This window comes from Meleagris gallopavo, chromosome 2 (assembly GCF_905368555.1).
Source record: "Meleagris gallopavo chromosome 2, MGAL_WU_HG_1.1, whole genome shotgun sequence".
NCBI lineage: Eukaryota > Metazoa > Chordata > Aves > Galliformes > Phasianidae > Meleagris > Meleagris gallopavo.
Genome location: NC_139405.1, coordinates 22324168 through 22340268, shown reverse-complemented (window position 1 = coordinate 22340268; position 16101 = coordinate 22324168). Strand labels below are relative to the sequence as shown.

The 16101-nt window shown below is 42.0% G+C and overlaps 1 protein-coding gene across 4 annotated transcripts in view; it reads left to right on the top strand.

Annotated features, from left to right (window-relative positions):
* TRERF1 (transcriptional regulating factor 1) overlaps window positions 1-16101 on the top strand; it is a 100538-nt gene that overhangs the window by 14809 nt on the left and 69628 nt on the right. For 3 of the 4 annotated variants that reach the window (XM_085219321.1, XM_085219318.1, XM_085219320.1), the window contains exon 2: window positions 13934-14001. The gene's annotated coding sequence lies outside the window, so the exon portion shown is untranslated. The remainder of the gene's footprint in view (window positions 1-13933; window positions 14002-16101) is intronic. The other variant, XM_085219319.1, reaches the window with a different exon arrangement.

Below are 16101 nucleotides of genomic sequence, written 5' to 3'. Positions count from 1 at the left end.
CTTCCTTATGTGAGAAATCCAACTCACGGCATCAGCTGCTCTGCTTATCCTTAGCAAAATGTTGGTAACTGAATAATGGATCATGTGAGCCACGTTGTCACTGTCTGTGTCAGAAAACTAACAGTGGGTTATGAGTCCATTCCACTCCCGGCCATGCACAAGCGGTAACTTTTCAATCTGCCGCTGCAGTATATTTCCTAGCTTGGATGCAGGAGGAGCTGTGATCTCACAGCGTGACCGCAAACGCGCTTGGTGACGCTCGCAGAGGAAGAGCTAGTTGCAGAATTTGGGTCAGCAGGGCAGTATCCTGATGAGCTGTCTGGCGCGGGACCCCGGAGGCTGCAACACCTGCTGAGTGCACTAACATAGGCTTGCTGTTCCTCTATTTACCATCAAGACTTTCTTGAAGGATTTTACCTTTTCATCTCCCGCACTTGAACTACTACTACAGAACATCCTCCTCCCTGGTGGCGTGACCCATGTAACTTCAGAGCGTTACTTAGGTCACACTGAAACGAGTTTGTGCTTTGTAACTGAAAAGGATGTACGGCACGTGATGTAACTGTGTATCATATTCTTTTAATTGTTTCTGAAGTAAGCTTAGCAAATAGGACTTGATATGTGTATGTACATACACACTGCAGATCTGAAGAGCAATAAGCATGCACATATATGCATTATGGTGTGGTAGTTTTCCTGTGGGAGTTTTGTTATTGTTGTCCCTTTCAGAAATTGTGAATCTGTAATTTTTCATGGGCTGGTCCTCAGCCCTCTCTGCCAGAGAGGCTCGATCTATCATGTTAAAAAAAAATCAATATAAAGTCTAGAGGTTTATTTATAAAGTAGAGTGTGGAGAGAGGGCGCAAAAATTCCATTAAATGGCAGTTTAGCGCTAGCTGTTTCTCTTTGGGACTAAGCTCCAATATTTTAAAGTATTAAAATTGTTATAAGTGTGCTTTTAAAGTACCACAAATCACATTAAAGCTTTCTAGTTGAAACTTGCCTTTATATACTCAGCTTATATATGTTTTTGGAATGTCTGATGCTGCCCTCAAACGTGGTTTTAGCATCCATTTTAGGGCTTTATTATAGTTAATAATCTTACAGGTTTATGCTCAAGTGAAAATACCTGGACGTGAGAATTTATTTTCCTTCAGAAGCATGAATGCATGTATGTCTTTGTGCAGATGCAGCTCTTTGCAAATTTTTTTCTATGAAATCTATAGGCATCCAATATAATTCATCGGAATTGCTTGGTTTGGCACACGTTACTTTCTTAGAAGAATTTATAAATTCAGGTGGCTGTGGGTTATTTTATTGCATAGCAGTTTTCACTAGTGATGTGTTGGTCATCTACTCCATCTTTTCCATGGAAAGAAATAAATGCATCCCTCTGCTCATAAATATGATGCTGAAAGGTTTATGGGATAGTATCTGTATTAAAACTCTCAAAAGCAGAAGCAGTGGATTTGAAGTGTAAGTTTAACCTCCTTGCAGTATCTTTCTGACTTGCTTTAATAGCTAAAGAAAATTGGTCTCGAAGTTGTTGAATTTTAAATACAAATAGCATTGAGTGGTTTTATGCTGTTGTATTTTTTTTCCTGGAATGAGAAGATTTATTTCCAAGGGAAATACCATTTACTTAGTTCAGAAAATGTCCATTTAAAAAAAAAAAAAATTGAATTCAGTTGGGCAAGAAAGAATCTGCATGTTGTGGGTTTTATTTTCTGATCCGTAAGGAAACGTATGTTGAAAGGTAGAAGAACTGCATGTATCTGATCCAAAGGCAGGCTTCTCATCCTTACAAGACAAAGCAGACGTCAGGCAGCATGGCACTGTCTCAAGGCTGCAGGGACAGGCTGCATAAATGAACGTGACAGGAGGCAAAAGAGAAACTCAAACTCACCAAACATTTGCGTGTGGTATCAATATGGGCCCTGTCACATAGTTGTATCCCTACATACAACCAGATAACCTAATCCATCATTCCTGCATTATTCATCCATCAGTTTTTACTTTTTGTACTAAATCACAGCCTTACTCTACCTTACTTCTTGCTATCTTTGCTTGTGTGTATTTTCCTCTCTCCTGGTTGTACGAAGTTCAAGTAAAGAAACAATCCCAGTAAGCTTAAAAAAAAAAACAGGACTATTAATATCATATTTACTGTTAAATACTATTTGAAGTTTCAAATAAAGTAGCCTATATAATTCTCATAACGTTAGAAATGTGAAAAATTCATACTTGTGTTTGGAAAGGAGAGACTTTACAGGGAGGACATTAAAACTTAAAAGAAACAACAACAACAAAATAAACTTCTTTCTCATTTTTCAAAGTGAAAGCAACTAGAATTTGTTTCAGAAGGTGCTTCCCTGTCTAAATAGGAAAAGCTTTAGTTGTGTTATACAGCTCTCAGTATAACTGATCGTTAGCTTCTGTGCTTTTCATAAAATAAGCAAGTAACGTTAATGAAGATAAAGGAAAACAGCATTAGTAAAGAAAATAGAGTTACCTGTAAAACCCTTCCAGTCTGGAGTCACCAGTCTGCCAGAAAGCAGGGTTGCAGGTGGGTTAATTGGATTTGGCCAAATTGTGATTGCTGCCAGCTGAGGTTGGTGGAAGCTCTTCTGCTCAGTCCCTCCTCCTCCCAGCTTCTCTATGCCTGGGGAGGGAGCAGATTGGCTTTGTCATGCTTTGATGCTGGTGTGTTCAGGACCATGCAGAAATCTACAGGACAGCAAGAGAATCTAGGAGACTATTATAGGGTTCACAAAGGAGAAAAAATAAGGAAGGATAAAGTGTTGTGCTTGAGAGCCTTGAAAGATGTTTGTTAGGGAGGGATGTTGCAATGGTGTGGTGACTGCCTAAGGTAATTTGGAAAAGTTGGTGTCCTTGAATGAAAATAAAGGCCTGTTCTTGTCCTACAGCCATTTTGCAGAACTTAAGGCTGCTGTGGAAGCTATTTCCTCACTGTTCCTCTAGCCAAGCTCCTATGGGCTCCTATTTCATTATGGTTTCCTATTTCATAGAATCCATCAGGTTGGAAAAGGCCTTTAAAATCATCAAGTCAGCCATGGTAGATGTACTCTTCTCCTCTTTGCTGCGTGATTTTTCTCTTGGTTTCATAGATGCCCTTTTTGATCTTTCTCCATGCTGTGTGAGGGGTATGGAAGTGTGGAAAAAGCAGATTTTTTACAAACCACTTCTGCTAGAGTAGGCCTGCTGGGTGCTATGTTTCAGTGGTGTGCTGCTGGTGTAGCAGTGCTTTAGGAGTGTGTCTCTTTCTTGGTAACAACTACTTCTTCACTCACTTCCTCTTCTTTCAACTGACAGGGCTATGTCCTGTCCTTCTGTACTTGCCCTCATAGCATAGAATTGTAGAATCACCAAGGTTGGAAAAGACCTCTAAACATCTAGTCCAACTGTTCGTCTATCATCAAGATTTCCCACTAAAACACTCCCTTCAGTACAACATCTAAATGTTTCTCGACCACCTCCAGGCATGGTGACTCCTCTAACTCCCTGCGTCTCTGGCAGGACATGGCATGAAGGATGTGGAGCTTGTTGGTTAGAGAATCTCAGCAACCTCTGTGCTATCCCATTTATGCATGTTGGAGAGTTGGCTAGGCTTGACATGGTGCTAGGACAAGCAGAATGGTCTGTGGAGTAAAACAGGATGCTTGCCTCCTTGCCTGTGGTGTTGGCCTTTTGCAAGTAGCAGGAAAAAAACACTTTTTTGTTGAGCGTTGACTGTTTCTGGTGCCATCCTTGAGGAAAACAGACTTGCAAGGTGCACAGAGCTGGCACTGCGAGCAGCCAGCACATACTTTTTGTAATTACTGAAATCTGTTGGATTGGGCTGCACTGCTCAGATTTAGCTCTGGCTGGTAGCCAAAATAAGCTGTTCAGGTTTGTCTAAGGGGGAGCTGCTGATTGCTTTAGCTTCTAAAATTTCCTTGTGAGCAGTGCTGCTGCTTGTTGGCTGCCCACTGGATGAGCCTCGCTGGTCAGGGCTCTGTAGCTTCACCTGTGTTCCACTGCATCCTTGAGCTGGGATATAGCCCTGCTCCTATTGAGCCTTACACCCTGTAAGTTTTCCTGTAACAGATTTGAGGTATGGTGATGTTCTACTCTTGGGATTACTATAGGGAGGCTATGTGTTTTTAGGATGATCTGTTTTTTTTTTTTTATTTTGACACAGACATTCTGTTGACCTCAACTAAACAGGTATAACTTGGCTGGAAAGAACTGTTCTTCTGCAAGCCTGATGCCTTCCAGGTCTGTGATCTTTACTTGACAGTGCTCTCTGAGACATGTAATGAAGTCACTATCTTACTAGCCCAATGCAACTCCATGTGTGTTTGGTTTTGGGGAATTTCCCCACCAAATCTCTGGTTTTGCTGCTTCTGCATCATGGCCAGGACTGGCCCTCTCCACCCTCAGGGGTAGTCTGAGCAGGGAAGGAAGGACTCCCTAGTTTTCTTTTTTTTTCTTTTTCTTTTTTAATCTGCGAAGAGGAAGTGGTAGATACCAATCTTTCTCTGTCACACATCCTACCATGCACATCTTGCTGATGGCCACTCAAACTATCCCCTAGCGATGCTACTCTACCATGACTAATTTCCTGTCTTTTATTTTGAAAACAGAGTCATCAGTGTTTGCACAGATCAGCTGGTACAGGCTCCAGTCTGTTCTATAAGTGAAAACCTAGAAAGCATACTTCTGGGAAGAGATTCAGGAGACTATTCTATTTTTTTTTTGTGTGTGTGTGATTTGAGGAGAGGGAGGACAGTAGTGAATGTTCAGGGTTTTAATAATTTAATTGGTGGATCTTGATTTCAAAATCAAGATTAAATGTATTAGGATGCGAACTCAGCCAGGTATGAAGAGTAACCAAGCCTGTAATAGTTAAAAATGTATACTGCTAGTTATAAATCTATAAAGCTCTGAGTGTCATTGGTGAGATGATCCACCTGTGTAATAAACACTCATGTCCTTCCTTTGCTGTTTATGCAGAAGCTTGTCAGTAAAATTTTGAGGATAGCACCACTTAAGTGACTGTGCTTGTTAGACGTAGCTGTTGGTTAAACTTTCTAAAGAGACATTTTAACTAATCAATGTGTAAGCATGTGATTTTAGCTAATTCTTTACGTGTTGTTTTTGCAGCTATAAAAATGCTCCAGGAAAGGATTATAGGGAGAAAGTTTTGGGTTTTGTGTTTGTGTACATGTGCCTGCTTTAAAGAGGAATACTGATGGAACAGACGTATTTGGTTGAGGTATTAGTGATTTGGTAATGTAGGGCCAGGTATTTACATTTACTTTGTTGTATACCACTTGTTTAAAACCAAATGAATTCTAACACATACTTGGTTTATATATGGCTGCAGATGTTGTGAAATACAAAGCACCGAGTAGAATAACAAAAGTGAAGTTAATTGTAATAGGTTCCTAGAATTGACTCACTTGCCTGGGGAAGTGCATTTAGAATGACGAAAGCAAGAACGGTCCCACCTTCATCGGAGCAATTATAAAGACAGTAGAAATCTATTAAAAGTATGTTTTTAAGGCCAATACTTTTTGATAACTGAATACCTTTTTTTTTTTTCCCATGGATTTTTGAATTTGTTAATGGAACTGTAAATGCAGAAGGATTTCTGTGTACTTGATAGAGTTCCTGCAGGTCGGGATCAGCCCAGCAGCTATCAGTAGATCGTCACTTCCTCGTTGGCCAGAAACACCACCCTCATTCTTAAAAAGCTGTGGTTAAAGTGGATGGGCATTAATCTGAAATAACAGTAAAAGAGAAGAATACAGATCTTTCAGACAGATTATTTCCTAGCAATGCAAGGGGGAACAGTGAGCTAAGGTGCTCCTTGGTACCAGCCTTAATCCTAACGCTGACTGCAGAAAACCAAACTCCTCTCCCAAAAGGCTGGGTGAATGAGGGTCAGCAAGCCCCTGGGATGGCAGGAATCTGGCTTTCTTCATTTATTCTTATGTATTTGCAGTGTTTTGCAATGAACAGCTTCAAAATGGCTTCACTCTTTAGGAAGCGTTTGATATTTAATTTGTTGGAAAAGTGAGTCTGGCAACTAGATTAATATTGTTGTGAAAGCCCTACTGCAGCATAAAATATGTCAAGTTTTAAAAAAACAAAACATTTTTCCTTTTTTAATACACATAAATAAAACTACTTCCTCCTCCTTTAAAGCTGCCCTAGAAAGCAGTGGCAGCATGCCGTGGCAAGGCTGGGCCACTCGCTATCTCAACTTGAGCCCATTGAGGCTCTGCTCCAGGGCGTGTGGACGTGTGAGAAGTGACTGGTGAGATGTGTCTCAGTTGCCACGCACTTGATAGAGATGCTTTCTGGGGTGCTGTGGTGAGATTTTGTGGGATCGGGCCATGAATGAGCTTCTCAACACGCTATCGATGATCCTTGTCTCCTCAGGGTAAAGAACAAAATTACATACGTGCTCCTAGAAATATAGTAAATAAAAGAACAGTCCTCCTTCTGTGTTAATAAAGGCTGGTGCAGGTTCACCGTTACCGCCGTTAAAGAAGCTTGCTGAGATTTAAAACATTTGTCCCAACTTCTCCTGATGATCCCGGCACCAAAGCGCTGTGGCGCTGGTTGTGCTGTGCTGCCTTAAAGACAAGCAAAGAGACAGCAGGAAGCAAAGACACAAACTGTACCTGCTTCTCGGACGCAGAAAGAAATGACATCAGTTCTGTGCAGACTTCGTCTTGACTTTTCATAGCAGTTCTCACCGTACCCACTTGCTGAAGAAAAACGCCTATGTTCAGTAGTGCTGATGTGGTCATGTTCTGAACTTCTCACGGTGCTGCCGGTTGTGCAGATGTGTTACAGTAACTGCGCTGAGATGGTTTCTGTTTGTATTGAGGACCTGATTAGCTAGGCAGGAATAGAGTTACAAGTTTTAATAACAAGAAGTACTGGTGAGTTTTTTTCCTCTCTGTCCATTTAAGCATATTTTACTTGCTTTTATTTGCATGTCAGCCACTGAAACAACAATATATGAAACAGTTTTAATTTAGAATCCTTTGTGGTAATGTGTTTCAGTCAAAAGTGCTGCAAAACTACTATTTAAAAGTAAATGTTCTAAAAGATCTGGAATTTTTTTTCTCCTCCTTCTGAAATTTTAACTTGTTGATGAATTCTTTTCAAGTGGTTCTACTGCCTTCAGAAATAACAACCCGATACTCGGACTGTCGTGGGATAATCCTGGAACCTGTGTAGGATGTGCACTGACATACCTAAGAAACATGAGAGATAATTACAGCCTTTCTTAGTCCACACACAAACAGACTGCAAACATTTTTCCATGTGAAGAATGTGAACTAGTTACATTTTAGAAGCTAGATATGTATCAAAAATGGACTATAAAGGAGATGCCTATTTCAGGCAGTTTTTGATGAGATCCAGATTAAAAAAAAAAAAAAAAAATTATAGCATATTAAATTATTAGGCATCTTTACTAGGGTGTAAAGAAGATTTATACTGTAATGAAATATTGCTATAACCCAATTTAGAACTTGACGAATCTGGTTTTATGGGGCTGAATTATAAGGGATACCTCATTATTTGAGGGAAAAACTTTTATTGTTATTTTTGGCACCCTTGTCTCCTCTTTGGTTGTGCTCTGCAGGAGCTGCTTTGGGCAAGATGTCTCAGTTGATGCTTTTCAAGGAAGCAGTGCAGGATGAAGTCATCATCAGGGATCGCAGCCTGGCAAGCCTTTCTTTCCACATGTGGTCACTGATTTCAAGTTAAAGGCTTGCAGTCCACACTGCTCCTCTGGACCAAAAACATAGGTCTCCTTAAAAGTTGTAGTTCTATTCCATTGCCAGATGTATCTTACTGATGCTGTGTATCTGCAGCACAGCTGCACTAAAATTGCATGTATACTGCTTTAAAAATGAACTTTAAAAAGTCATTTTCCTTCTTTCTTGTCTCTCCCTTTGAACTGTGTAAGTTAACACACAGTCTGTGTGTTCTCAGTATGACCTGGCGTTACAGCTTGCAGCAGACCATAAAAATGGACATTGCAGGAGGATATTATGTGCTATATTTTATAGTCTGCTTAATATTTTCATTAGCACATACCTCATGGAATATCTTTTGAGACCACTTGGGCTGTTGTTCTGATCACAAATACTTTCTCCACTGAGAAAGAGAACTGGAAGCAAATGAAGTTTGTTATTTGACTGAAATGGAGAGCAAATTCTTGCTGGAAATATTGTTTCTTTATAGGGTAATGAGTTTCTTATGTGCAGGGTTTGTTTTCTCTACTTCTTTGGCATGCAAAGTGATTGATCTCAAGCAAATTACATATGCTTGCAGCTCCAACCATATATGCACACATTAGTGAGCATGTGACAAAGGAAAACAAAATACACGGGTGCAGCTTTTTCTCCCCCTTCCTGGAGAGAGGAGCACAACTTCTCCCTGTGCCAACTGCAGCCTCCACGCCTCATGGTTCTGCATGAATCCTTCCTGACACATTGTGCATGTGGAACAGAATGGCGAGAGCATGGCTGGGAGTTTGTGTGGTTTGGTGGAAGCTACAAAGAAAGCACTGTCCTTGTATGGGGCCTCAAAGTACTGAGTGTTTAGAATGACTTGCTGGTAAGCAAACTTTTGGAAGTCCTCAGTTGGAACAGTCGCAGTTTGGTGTGTACTGAAAACTATTTGCTGAATTTTAGAGACTCTTTTGTTTAGTCTTTGCCCCCCACTGTTTAGACATCAGTAACCAGGTGTTATGCCTCTCTCTGTAGCCTTAAACTGCACTTTTTTTTTCTGATGTAGTCATCGGATCAAATTATTTATAAAATGAGGACATCCTTTTGAACTTCATGTGTAAACAGTTCTCTTAAGTATGTGCACAGGCAGAGAGATCCTTGTCTGTTTATCCACGGTTGAAGCCCAGATATTAATAAATACTAATATTAAATAATGCATTTTTCCCCTCAGTCTGCATCTGAGTTCTCTCTTCAAGGCTCAGATTTCTCTTCTAGGCTGCCGCAGGAAAGCTTCCACCCCACTCTTGATGGAGGTACCAGCTACAGTACATCCCTGCCGCCGTGATTTATGTGAGGTAGGGCAAGGCAGCGAGTCCTGTCACAGAGCCTCCTGCCAGGCAGGTATCAGCAGAATCAAAGCCAGGGCTGCCGCCATCACTGGGGTGTGCATTTGAGCACCAGGACTGCCACCTTTAGGCTGTGGGCTCGCTCTGGGTTCATTCGCTTTGGAATTAATGGTGAGAGCTGGAAACCTGCCCAAGTGCTGTTGAATATTTGTTTCGAGCCAAGTTGGTGCTGGACTGTTGTTAGTTGTGAGGCATCTCAGCAGGCAGCAGAGTGCTTTAGAGGAGGTTGTGGGACTCTCTATGTGCTCCCCCTACTTCATCCTCCTGTGCAGGATTTGACTGCCTGCATCTTGAGGGAGAGATATAGAAGTACGAACAGGGAGCTGTGAAGCATGATGAAAAAGGTACATATTGCATCAGTCTTACAGGTACTGGCTGCTACCAGGGCAACTTCATGTATGCTGGAGGGTTTATTTTAGGTCTCTGACTTCTTTTTTTTTTTTTTCTTCAATGCAACTTTAATCTGCTACTTAGCCAATGCCAGCAAGGTTTGCAAATCAAAACCAAATCTGAGCATAGCACTGTGCTAATCTAAGATGCACTTCGATTTCCTGCCTAGGGCTTCTCCTCCTGGCTCCAGTTTGATGCACGTACAGTACTGTATGCTCAGAGACACGTTTTAGACACAGAACTGCTCAAGAAATGTGGTGGCAGCTGCTCCAAGCTCTGTATTTGCTGCGTTTGTCACCAGCCTGCTTGCATTTAGGAAATGGATGTTTGAAGTCAGGTGTGCTGCAGAGGAGTCCTAGGTTTGTCAACATCTCACGTAGATTGGTTCTTGTTGTGACTTCTAGACTGCTTATGTTCCTACAGTTAGACAAAAGTGGACTCTGTCAATAAAAATAACCCCTATAAGAAATGTTACACGGTGCAAGTAGCATGTGAGCAGAATATTTTACATAGCACATATATTTTACTAATGCAATCCTGAGCAGTCTAGCTCTGCTGTTTGCCTAAAAGCAGCCCCTCAGAGCGCTCTGATCTTCCACCAGCAGTGCTGTGGCTGACTTTCACTTTCCTTACTGTATGGGAGTTGATATAGAAGGGAGTTTGCAGTCCATCCTCAGTCTACGTTTTTCCAGACAGGTCGATCTTCCTCTGTGTGGGAGAGTGTAAACTGCTGTCAGAGGCACGGAGGAGGGATTAGCATTCATCTTGTTCTTTTCCATCTCATAGGCATAGGGAGTTTATGAATGTGCCGCTCCTTTGGGGTGCATTTCTTCTTGTCCCAGTGTGAAGACTGCAGAGAAGTTGGTACGACTGTGTTGGTTGGATGTCCCTGATTCAATAGGTATGTGAAAAAGTTGAGCGTGACAATACCCTGAGAGAGGTCAAAAGGCGGGAATGGAAGGACTGATGGAAGCCTGGGGCATTTGGTGGGAGAGCTTTCCCAGCATTTATGCATTTGAGGCCTGTCATGAGGGGGAGCTTCCATCCATCCATCTGTCTGTCCATCTACTCCTCCATCCTTGCCCTTCAGCACCCTCCCAATGCAGGTACAGTAGTGTTGCGTGCTGTGCAGGTGATACATCTGCTGCTGTTTGCCTCCTTCCACAGCAGCATCGGCCTCTCCGGCACTTGTGTTTCCCCTGCAGAACCAGCAACAGCATTGTGGTCCCCAGGGTGTCCTGCTGCTGCCGCCAAATTAGAGTATTTCTCTCAATTAACCACCAGGCATTCCTTCTCCTCCCCATCCTAATGGGAAGTGGTTAATAGTTATCATTTGCTAATCTAGGCATCTGGAAGGTTTGTTCTCAATGAACTGCAGTCTGGAGATCTCACTGCTTGTTCACTTTGTAGGCCCTGCAGCTGGGTGGGCAGTAAGTCCATGTCAAGGGTTTATGGGCTGTGACAGTCCACCTGCTGCCCTCCACACTTCCTAGCATGGACCTGGCATGGGGTGGTCTGCAGGATTAAAGCTGCTGGTGTGGGTGGTCATGGGCAGCATCACAGCACCTAGGTAGCCTGACAAACACCCTGCACAAACGCAGTGGTTTTGGCTGGATATGGTAAGGATTTTGCCTGGGGATGACACTGGAATTGTTGCTAGCGGGCATCAGATGTGCAGAGGTTGATACAAGAGGAACAATGACTCCACTCAGAGAAAGGCAGAGGATGGGAAGCACAGCCATTCGAGGGGCTGTTGGGTCTGAATGGGTCTGTGCAGAAACACACCATGGGGCTGAGCTTCCCTGTTCGGACACGCCTGTGTTCACGTTCCAGTCGGTCTCAAAGAATACAGGAACAACACCATCTGTGTCCCACTTTATTTTTAAATAAAGTAAAATTCCGAATGCCAACCATCTGCCAATGGCAGCACATCCAACGTGTGTCCCCTTGTCCAAGGTGGAGGAGGGGCATGGCATAGTGGATGAGAGAGCTGCGGGTATACGTGGGACAGCTGCTGGGCCACAGCAGCACTGTGGTATGGCCTGTGTCTGCTCTGCTGCCTTCCATTGTGCCAAAATAGTAGTACACAGCAGAAAAGGACTCAGGTCCCTTCCCATTGGTAGGATCCACAGCACTTCACTTAGAAAACTCAGGAGGAGGCGTTAGCATTTCTGTGGAGGGTATGCAATGTTGGTGTGGTTTGGAACTGCCAGACTGATGAATGAGACAAGGAGATAGTCATCACATTTTTTTTTTTTTTTTCTCCTTGTAGCTTGGTCACAGGGCATAATGTTGCTTTGGAAACAGTTTAGGTTGCGGTTTTGTTCAAGTTGGCTATTAAAATAAGTCCGCTATCTTGATGGGAGTTAGTATGAGCCCTTAGCCTGGTGCAGGAATTGAGCAGAATCATTTTGCTTTCGTACTTTTTCTCCCAGGACCCCTCAGCAAATTCCCCATCAGTTTTGATATGCTTCTGAAAGTGCTTTTCCTGAAGTCAACAAGCCTTGTTGTTCAGTGCAGTACTTCTGTGTCAAGTGCTGAGTCTGGTCCCATAGATCTGGATGAATGTCAGCACTAATAGGGCAGTAGAGAGTTAAAAATAATTAAAAAAAAAATAAATATATTAATTAAAATATTTACATTGGAAGCTGCAAAGCATTTGCTCTTTGAGTAAAACAAACTTCCCCATTGTTCTTGTACAATTGTTGCAGTCTGTCTGAAAATAGCCAGGAAGAGGTTGAGCCACGAGGAAAGTCAGGGCTGGCAGGAGAGTAAGAGGACAGTGATACTCTGCTGGCCAGTGACTTTCCAATTCCTCAATATTTTCTGTCGTGAGAGCTTAAGACTCCATTGTACAAAAAAGTACTTTGGTGAGATGATGTTGTTAAGGTGTTTCTGGTAATGCCAAAACCAAAATGATCAGTGGCCTTATGAATAAAAAGTATTTCTGAATGAAGCAAGTGGCAATTGAGAAGAGGAAATAAGAGGAGGGAGTAAGCTGCATCAGTGAAGGTGAGGAAATGGTGTTCAGTATATGACAGGTTTCTTTTTAGCTCTGCAAGCCTGTGCTAATTTACACATAAAAAAAAAGAAAGTATACCACAGAACGGCCTCAGGACCTCAGCTCACAACAGCCCTCCTTACTTGGGACCTGAGTACCTTTTTGTCCTGCCGATGGGGAGCTGGCGGCATGACTTTAAGCATGGGAACGCTCTTTGCAGAGTCATTACAGCAAACATAAGTGAACATGAAAATAATTAGCTTTAAGTCCTTCAATTCCTGCCATATCTCCCCTCGGATAATAAGTCTCAGAAATGAGTCTTTTAAAAAGACACTATCCCTATTCTCTTGCAGTGTCCCACTTCATGTATATGTTTCTGGTCTTTTTCAGCCTGGCAGTGGACTAACAAGTTCTGGTGCTGGTGGGCAGAGCGCTGAAAGCGTTAAAAGGGCATGTGGAGGGGTTTGTCTGGTGGTATTTTAGCTCCTTGGCTCACACTTCTCTCTCTAGGCAGTCTCTTGAGCTTTTCAAGGTGTTTTTTTCCAACTGGAAGTCTCCTGTCTGCCCTTCTGGCTCACTGTCTGGCTGAGTTTTGCAGGCCATGCCTCCTTTACTTAACTGTGTCATGGCAGAGTTTGCCGTTGCCGTCAGAGCCCAAGTCAATCACAGTTTTAGACAGTTAATTCCAACGTTGCAGCATTGTTTGTTAGGTTTGTGATACTCTTTTGGGATTTGAGTTGTGCTAAGTTGCATTATGCTTACCTGAAGAAACTTTGTTTCCTTGAAAGATTGGTTTGTAAAGATGGTAAAAAATTAAATGCACTTGATCAGAGTAGGCATTATTTAAAGTTTGCATGAGAGCTTTGTTCCATCCATGTCTTGCATGCTTTGCCATATTTAAGAAAGTCTGTTCTGACAGTTTTTTGGCCTGCAGATAAAAGGTGCAATGTACCCTGGTTTGATATGCTGACAGAAAATTGTCTCCACAATGTATAAGGCTGCTGTGATTATTTCTAACCATTACCATTGGTCTCATTTTACCACTGTGCACATTATATAATTTGATGTTCATTTAATTTAATGAGAGGATGCTGCAGACTTATTTATGACTCGGTAGGGCAACCTGTATGCCTTGGCCACCTCTGTTAACCTTTCCAAAGGAGGAAGAGCATATTTCTTACAGAACATGTTACAACATCATTAATACCTTTATATCCAGGTTTCCCAGATTGCCGCAGACAGGAGGGTGATTTGCCTGGGGTGCAGATTATACTGGAATGGAAGTAGAAGTTTGACTTCTTTCTTGAATTGCTTATTAGTCTTTTGTTGTAAGGTTATGGCGTGGTATTAATGGACTTTTCCTTTTGTTGCAGATGGAATTTTGTGACTGGCTGGATTCTGAATAGGGCAAGGAGATGTGTCTGATAAGGTCAGAGAGAGGGTAAGATAAACATCTTCTTACACAAAACAGTCTCGCTGGTCTTGCATTCTGGTTGGAGACAACTGTTTCCTTCCCTGTCAAAACTCTGCAAATGACCGACGTGCTTATTTATACGTTGTCTGTTGCTGATCCTCTGAGCAGAGATCATTTTGGTTCTATCTAGCTTCTGTCCCACTCCTTTCTCCTGGTGGATTGATGTACAAAGTCTAGACAACAGAAATGCCAGTCTTTCAGGCGTGGGTTTAGCCAGATTGGTTATACCTATCTTAGCATTGTAGAGCTTAAAGTTACAAGTGAGGTAAAAGCCTTTTTGTTTAGGTTTGGGATTTTCCCTCCTTCCCTCAGGATATTTGAAAAGTAAAAAGATCTTTGAGCTGTTTTAGCTTCTATGCTTTGAAACTTGTTTTTCCTGTTGCAATATTTTCAAAATCAGATAGTTTTTATTAAGATAGAATGTGTATGAGTTAATACCTCTAGGTCTAAGTGTGAAACAAGAATTTTGTGTCACTGGTGCTCTGAAGGAAGCCGTATGTTTGTTGATTTTTAATAGCAACATTAAAAAAAGGTAGGTTCAAATAAAAACTGGAAGATAAAAATTTCTTCTCCAGATGCTTTCACTGGCGGCGAGGGCTAGATGTCTTTAAAGCTAGAAATGTTGGAATAACCATACTGGAACAACAATCAGCTGAACATAGTAGTAGTTTGATGCAGGCACTGTTTTTCAACTTGCAGTCCATCTAGCTTGTCACTTATCCTGCTCATTCATTTATGTATTTCATTTTGTCTCCTGTTGTCCTGCGCTTTGTGTAACTCAGAGGCCTCAAAATCCCTATTGTTCTTTGAGGCTGCTGGTTGGAAAGTGTAGTGAAAAGAGCTGAATGCATTATGTCATTACAAGAGGATCAGGACTAAAAGCCTTTTTCCTTTGATTCAGAGATTTAGCTCTTGTAGCCAGACTTGATTTATTTTTTTTCCATTTCAGTTTTGTTTGCTTAGCGGAGTTACGTTTTGGAGGGTGGCTACCCATGCAAGAATTGAAAACTAAGGTGGCTCTTAGCCCAGCATGGAGTATGCAAGAATCAAAGGCTCACTTGTTTCTTAGTATTCTGCAAGTTTCAGACCTTTTCCTCTTTGTCCATTCAAACCACACCCTTTCACACCACCATTGAGTTGCACTATGAATATGTAATTTAATGTCTCAGGAGGCCACCTTTGAGTAGACAGTATGCACATAACTGGTAAAATATAGCTCTTCAGGTGAGAGGTCTGGCAGTCTGCAGTGCTATTATGTAAATGCATACTTCGCTTGTTATGTAAACCATCTTCTTCACTCGCACATGTTGGAACTGGCCTACCTGTGTTCCAAGAATGGATAATTACATCTGCATTCAGGACTTCTTAGAGCATTCAGCTCAGCTGAACTACCATCCCCTCGTGTGTAGGCCACCAGTGTCACCGTGATGGTGACCACAGCCATGGTGTTGCCATCGCCCGTGCATAGCCAATGTGTGGAGTCAAACATGGGTTAACTATGAATGCTCGTGTTCAAGCTGGTTTGGTCTAGCAAATTCTGTTGATTTTGGAAATGATTTTATTTTTCTGGTGCGAATGCAGTGCTTTTGTGTGCGCTGCTTTTGCACACAGGTTGGACTGTGCCTCAGTACTCACTCAGCTGCTTGCTTTCCTAAGGTATTGCTCCTAATACTTACTGGATTGATGTAACTCATTCATTTGATTTTTTGTTTAAAGCATTGCTCTTTGCTGCGAAGTGGATATTCATGAATCTGTGCTCTTTAACCTGTGCGGTTTGATTTTTTTTTTTTTCTTTTTTACTTGCTCTCTCCTTATCTTATAAAACAGCCACTGAGAGACCTTTGCATCTTGAGCATATTCTGCAGCTTAAGGCGTTGACACCTTTTCTCACCATGGCTTTATTGCCAGCCCCAGGCAGGTACAAATAACGAGTCAGGTCCCTAGAAATCATAGAATTGGCTTTGAAATGAGATTCTCAGAGAGTGAAGTTAGCACTTCCCTCTGGCTCTCATCTTTTACCTCTAGAAGACTGTGTCCTCGCTTTGTGTGATACCATTTCAAGGTTGA